Consider the following 7,160-nt stretch of genomic DNA (forward strand, 5'->3'; position numbering starts at 1 on the left):
CCTTTATACCCTGTGCCAAAGCTTCTCCTCCTCCTCCTCCTCACCTGAGTGGCTGCCGTCATTGGGTGGATCCGGGCAGCCCAGCTGCATGGGGCTGTGGGGCCAGAGGGGGGAGGCTGTCTGCCCTGGGGTGTGGCCCTGTGGACTGAGCCGGAGGACCCAGATAGCGCTCTCTCTGTCTCTTAAGGAGGAGTCATCGTCACTTAGCTGAGGCTAGTTCTGTTTATCAGTTATTGAGGAGCAGAAGGACCAGGCACTGTGTGCACGCAACTCCCTCTGTTCCACGGGGCACTTTTGGTGGTTCCTCACATGGACCCTGAGGTTTGGTTGGCCTCCACCAGGGACCCAGCCTTCAGTCTGGCAGGCCCTGCCCTGTGGAACTCCCTGCCACTAGAGGCTTAGCAGGAACTATCCCTTCTTTCTTGCAGGTGTCACCTGAAAACTGAACTTTTTAGACAGGCCTTTCAACATGATTTTTTTTCTTCCAACCAATGCAGTATTTGTTGACGCTTTTATTATTGTTTCAAATGATGTTTTTATTGGTTTTTAATTTTATAGTGTTTTTGCATGTTGTTAAGTCACCTCAGTGTATGAAAAGGCAGCTTATAAATACCTTAATAAATAAATAAATAAACAGATACAACAGGAAGCCTGTTTTGCATTCCCTCAAGGCTCCCAGCCCAAGACCTGTTTTGCATGAACAAAATGCTCCACACGCACCTCACAGAGCATTTATGTCCATTGCACAGATGAGGGTCACTGTAGGGAGGAGGGAGATACTTGATACAGTGCGCATTTACAGGTGAACCTAACTAATTCGCACTTTCCAAAATAATCTGCAAACCAAAAGACAACCATCCCCATTGAAATTCACACTTCTCTGAATTTTGCAGTGCAGGTAGAAAAGTGCATATATGTTTTAACTTTTCAGCACCTGCTGAAAACCTTTTTGTTCCACCAGGCTCATAAACGGAATTAAGAAGATGCTTTTTTTGCAACAGTTGACCTTTGTTTTTATTGTATTTTTAATTCAATTTAATTGTTTTATTCTATGATTGCTGTTTTTTAATGTGTTGTAACCTGCTTTGATGTTTTTAACGAAATAGCAGAATACAAATATTTTTTATAAATAAACTATGCATAAAAATGCTTGTATTAATGAAGAGCACATACAAAAACGCATTATGTTAGGGGAAATAACATACATAGGTAAAATTGCATACAAAAATCCGGCAAAGATGCAGACATGCGCCCCACAGGTGCCAAAGGCCTTGAGCCGGGCATCTCTGGATGGGAGTCTCAAGACAGTCCTGAGGATAAGGACATATGACCCCACGATGAAGACGGCATCCCAACTGGTGGTGAGGAGGCGGCTATCAAGCCATACGCACTGTTGATTGTGATGTCTGCACAAGCAAGCTTGGCAATCCCCATGTTCTTGCAGTAGGTGTGGCGAATCACATTGGTCCGGCAGTAGGGGAGCCTCTTGAGGAGGAAGATCCCGGGTGTCACTGCACAGATACTGCTGCCCACAAGGCTGCCTCCGATCTTAGCGATGGCCACGCTGGTCAGGACAGCTGTGTACCTCAGCGGGTGGCAGATGGCCACGTACAGATCAAAGGCCATGGCTAACAAAATGGCGGACTCCGAGAGGAAGAGGGCGTGGATCAAACACATTTGCGTGAGGCAGCCGTGGTAGGAGATCTCCTCAGCATCCCACCAGAAGATGGCCAGCGTCTTGGGGACAATCACCAAGCAGAGGGCGACGTCGTTGAGCGTCAGCATGGCAAGGAAGACGTACATGGGGTCGTGGAGGGCCTGTTCTTTCACCACCACCAGGACAACCGCCGAGTTGCCCAGGAGACCCATGGAGAACATGGCTCAGGAGAGGATGGAGAGCCAGCCATGCATCGACTCCAGGCCTGGGATGCCAGTCAGCAGGAAGAAGGTGGGATAAGGGTGGAAGGACAGGTTGAGGGCTGCCGCTGCCCACAGGAAGTGCTGCTGCTGTTGCTGCTGCTGCTGTTCCGAGCCTGGATGGATGGGGGCACAAAGCAGACGCAGGAGTGTCCGTTAAGAAGGGCCCAGGGGAAGCTGGCACCTGGCACTGCTTGCGCCTCTCCCGCAAGATCAGGGGTCCTTCTTCCGCATTCAGATTTAGGATATTCCTCCCAGTCACAGCCCAACACTTTGCTCTGCCCCCCCTCCTGTTAAGGCAGTGCCCCCCCTGACCAAGAACATTTGCTTGTGAGGACAGAGCCCAGAGTGACGGGTCTGGCAGGAATCACTGGTGTTGGGGGTGGCATTTCTGCCTGGAAGGCAAGACCTGGCAGCAAGAGGAGGGAGAAGTGAGAGTCTGTTCTCCTGGAGGTGGTTTCTGACTCCTCTGCAAAGCCGGAGGAGAGGCCTCTTTCTCTCAGGGCTGGCCTGCACAACTCAGGGCCACAGCCCAGTAGCCCAGTATCAGGCTGTGAGTGCACTAGTGGCCTACAGCAAAGCGTTTCCATTGGCCACACCTGGAGGGGGAACAGGTTGATCTGCCAATCAGTTGTGAAATCTCTTCGAAGCTGTTTTTTTTTTTTTAAAATGTACTGGAGCTGCTCCCACCAGGTTTTAGAGTAAAAAGGGGCGAGGCTTGACTGGCGTTGTGTGCCCCCGTTTTCAGAAAAGAGAGCTGGAGATGGACTGGAACCCGCAGAACAGGGAGGGTGTTTCCCTCTCTGCCCTCAGATCTACACGCAGAAGGTCCCACGTCCAATCCCCAATGGCAGCATCTCCAGGTACAGCTGGGAGAGAGTCCCTGCCTGAAAGCCTGGAGAGCCGCTGCCAGTCAGTGTAGACAAGAGGGAGCTAGAGGGAGCAGTGGCCTGACTTGCCATTAAGGCAGCTTGCTGTGTTTCCCCGGTGCCGGAGTCAAGGCCTGGAAGCCAGTTGCGATTTCCACCACCACCACCAGAAAATGTGATGCCAGTTGTGACCCCCACTCTGTGTACTTGCCCCTCCCCCAGGAAATGTCTGCTGGAGTCTCTTCCCCACCACACTGTAGGAGCACCGAAGGGCCCCAGAAGTGAGATGTGGGGAAGGGAGCGTCTCTGCGCCAGTATGCCAGCCCTGCTCCTCCTCCTCCTCTGCTTCTATTCAGGCCTGGTGGTGGCTGGGCCAGGAGGGCTCCCCTGTGCCCACCAACCAGGGCCCGTCGCACTGCCGGTGGTGTAGCAGGAGGGCCCCCTGGTGCCTGTGACTTGTTGGGAGACTGATAGCCTCCTCTGGAGCTATCGCTGCCCTCCCTGAATTCAGCAAGGAGGAGGGAGGAGGAGAGATAAGAAAGGAGGCAGGGACACACAAACAAGGCAGCATTGGAGCCAAGGAGAAAAGGTCTGGGGGGGAGGTGAGAGGAGTCCCAGAAAGGCGCACAGAGGGTGGGGAGCCCCATAGCAGAGGGCAGGGTGCCGAGGGGCCTGGGGAGCGGGAAGCACAGAGTTTGCCTGCTCTCAACTTTTGTGTGTGTGTGGAGGGGGGGAGGCTAGGGGGGAATTTAAGATGTGGGAGGAACTTCCAGCCATGTGCAGCAGATGAGAGGAGCATCTGTGGGGGGCCCAGATGCTGTTGGACTAATGGCTCCCATCAGCCCCAGGTAGCCAACATGGCTAATGGGCCCGGAAGGATGATGGGAGTCAGTCAGAGTAGGAAGGAAGAGGAAGAGGCCACCAGGTAGGGCTGAGGAAGCCATTCAATTAAGTTCACATTTGAAGGTGAAGCTACCAAATGCTCGCTGTCCAGAACAATGCAAGAGGGGACGGACAATCTTCCTTCAAACTTTTGCAATGCAGCTCTCCAGCCAAGAAATGTGCACAGGAATGCTTGTAATAAAAACGTACAAAAATGTATGAGATTATGGGAAATTGCTTTGTACAAATGTGTCTAACGGGAAATTACATACAAAAATGTGCTTATTAGAAGGAATCCACGCAAAAACGCTGATGAATCCTCTTGAGGATTTTTTAAATAAAAGATTGCAAATTGCTGCAGAATGTGGAGAACTGACCTGGAAAAATGAAGCTGGAATGGCTGCACATGTCCCTCCCCAGCACCTCTGCTGTGTCCTCATTGCAAGTGCGCACTCAGTGTTCAAAGGGGTGATTCCCAGTCACTGGGATAAGCATGTGCCAAACTCTGTCTTGCCACACTTCATGCAGCAATAATTAACGAGGTAATATAAACGGCCTTCCGAGTCACGGGAGTGGGGCACCCCTGCTGCCCTTTCGGGGGGGAACCAACAAGTGGGCAAGGTTGGCCGAACCTCAGCAGTGAGAAATTAGGGCCAAGCTACACAACAGATGTAACAAAATCTCTGCTTTTTTCTTCAATGAAGATGGACCAGTAAGTGTGTGTGTGCGTGTGCCAATTTGAGTAGAGGAGGGGGGTGGGTGGGTGTCCTTGCCACGTCAGCATTTTCCCCACTCAAACATTTCCCACACACATACACACACCCCAGCCTGCTTCCCACCTCCCATGGACAGGGTTCAAGATGTACCACCAGACACACTCACCCATCCTGGCGCTGTGCATAGCAATGCAGGGGATGTGCCATGCTGTTGGCTTCTCTTAGCTGAGGTCTTGGGTGCTTCACCCTGCCCGCCACTCCTCCGTGAAAGGCTACAGAAATGAGAGCTAAAGTGATGAGAGCGGAGAGCTGAACCAGCGGATCAGGACACAAGAGATCAAACTCCAGGCTGTTGTGTATACGTTGCACAGCTCTGCCCTCTCCTTTTTCTCCCCCCCCCCTGCGCTTTTTCTCTGGAGAGTCTGCCTCTCCCTTGGGCAAGAAATGGACTTCAGGATCTCCTGAGAATAAGCCTGGTTCTTCTCTCTAATTGCTTCCTGCTCAGGCCTGTCTGAGGCACCGCCACCACCAGACATCACATGCTGCACAGAGATGCCCCTGGGCAATCTTGGAGCAGATCAGACTTCCTGGGGCTGACAGGAGTTGTATGTCAGAATACCTGGAGAACTCCAGGATGGGGAAGGCTGGTTTATCATCCTTTGTCCTTCTAGCAAGCTCAGGGGTCGCCACTATTCTCCATGTAACAGCTGGGAAGAATGATTCAGAAGTCGCAGTCCAGACAACCTGTTTATTGAGCATTCATTCTCATGTGTTTTCAGGGAGCTGAGACAACAGGCTGTGTCCACACTGGGGTGCTTAGGCATGCATTGGCCTCTGGGCGTGCTTGCACATTTATGACTCCAAAATGTATCCTGTTCCCCCAACCACCCTGTTGTCCACACTAGTGGGCAGTGCAGGATGGGATGAAGTCGCCCTGTGTGTTGCTGCCTCCTCCCTTCAATCAGTACGCCCACACCCTCCATACGTTCCAGAAACCGGAGGTGGGCATGTCTGCAGGTATTTGTGTACCTGCATGCGTGCACCTTTAAAAAATGACAAATGCAATTCAGTATAAATAAATGTAAAAAACCAAAGTTCACATATCAGACTCATCCACAATTGAGTTTAATGTGCATCTGAAGCTGCTTGGGTCTCTAATTTTTTGTGGTGTCCACAAGTCACCACAAAAGTCACCCAGTCTGCATCTGTGTTGGAATTGCTTTTTAATATGTTTTTAAACCTTTTTTTAAAAAACCCCAATATGTTTTTTAACCTTTTAAAAGATGTCTTTAAAGCTTTTTTTTTAAAAAAAATGTTTTTAACGTTGTTTTGTTTTAATGTATTTTAAAGTCTGTTTTTATGATGTTTTAAAGTGTTTTTAGTGCTTATGTTTGCCGCCCTGGGCTCCTGCTGGGAGGAAGGAAGGGATATAAATCAAATAATAAATAATAAGTAAATAAATAAGAATGCTAGGACTGGGGAGGGCCGCTGTGAGAGAACTAGAAAAGGTCCTCAAGTGCAAAGACGTATCACTGAACACCAAAGTCGGGATCATTCAGACCATGGTATTCCCAATCTCTATGTACGGATGTGAAAGTTGGACAGTGAAAAAAGCAGATAAGAGAAATATCAACTCATTTGAAATGTGGTGTTGGAGGAGAGCTTTGCACATTCCATGGACTGTGAAAAAGACAAATAACTGGGTGTCAGAACAAATTAAACCAGAACTGTCACTAGAAGCTAAAATAATGAAACTGAAGTTATCATACTTTGGACACATCGTTAGAAGACCTGATTCACTAAAAAAGACAGTAATGCTTGGAAAAACAGAAGGGAATAGAAAAAGAGGAAGGCCAAACAAGATATGGGTTGATTCCCTAAAGGAAGCCACAGACCTGAGCTTACAAGAGCTGAAGAGGGTGGTTCATGACAGATGCTCTTGGAGGTCGCTGATTCAGAGGGTCGCCATAAGTTGTAGTCGACTTGGAGGCACATAACAACAACAACAATAAATAAATAAATAAGTCAAGTGTGGCAGGCACCATTTTCTCTCTGCTAAATTTGGATTTTCCCAATCCACAAATAATCCCATAAGGGATGACCATCCAATATAAAATTGCCACAAGAGCTAGAACTAGCAATATTTTTTCCCTCCTCCTCGGATCTAAGCACTTGTCTCTCCAGGAGACCGAATTGCCCTCCGCTAAGTGCCCTTACAACCCTCCTGCCTCTTCTTCTGGTGCCCCCCTAACAATTGTGGAGGTGAACTCTTCCAGCTCTCAGAATGCTCAGAATGTGGCCTTTGCCACAAACGTGAGAGGTGAAGGGTTTAACCCTGGGGGTACAATAGATCTGATAAGTAGGGACACCTCCCCATCCGCTCCCTCTACTTCCTATCCCATAACAAATTGCTGTGTTAGCTACGCAAAGGAACTAAATCTGATTGGCCCCGCTTGACAAATTTCGTTTCTGTCTTGGAATATATCAGGCTGGGCCAACAAACATAGTGATGCAGAATTGGTCTCCTTTTTACGTGAATTCACTATTGTCTGTTTACAGGAAATGTGGGCGACTGACATTAACCCTCCATCTCTCGATGGCTTTAAAGCATATTCCACCCCCGCCCTTAAGATAAACCCAAAAGGTGGACCTAGTGGTGGTCTTAGTATTTTAATTTCTGTGGACCTGCCAGTGGAGATTCACCCCTTGACTTCGATTAGCGGCCGTTACGTCCAGGGGCTGCGGCTGAGTGGGCGCTCTATTGGATGACTTATCG

The 7,160-nt window shown here is 49.4% G+C and overlaps 1 pseudogene; it reads right to left on the reverse strand.

The window, feature by feature from the left end:
* Positions 1-3: 3 nt before the first annotated feature.
* LOC133386152 (olfactory receptor 52D1-like) lies at positions 4-6,448 on the reverse strand (annotated as a pseudogene).
* Between the last annotated feature and the right edge of the window lie 712 nt (positions 6,449-7,160).

The sequence above is a fragment of the Rhineura floridana genome, chromosome 5 (assembly GCF_030035675.1).
Source record: "Rhineura floridana isolate rRhiFlo1 chromosome 5, rRhiFlo1.hap2, whole genome shotgun sequence".
NCBI classification, from domain to species: domain Eukaryota; kingdom Metazoa; phylum Chordata; class Lepidosauria; order Squamata; family Rhineuridae; genus Rhineura; species Rhineura floridana.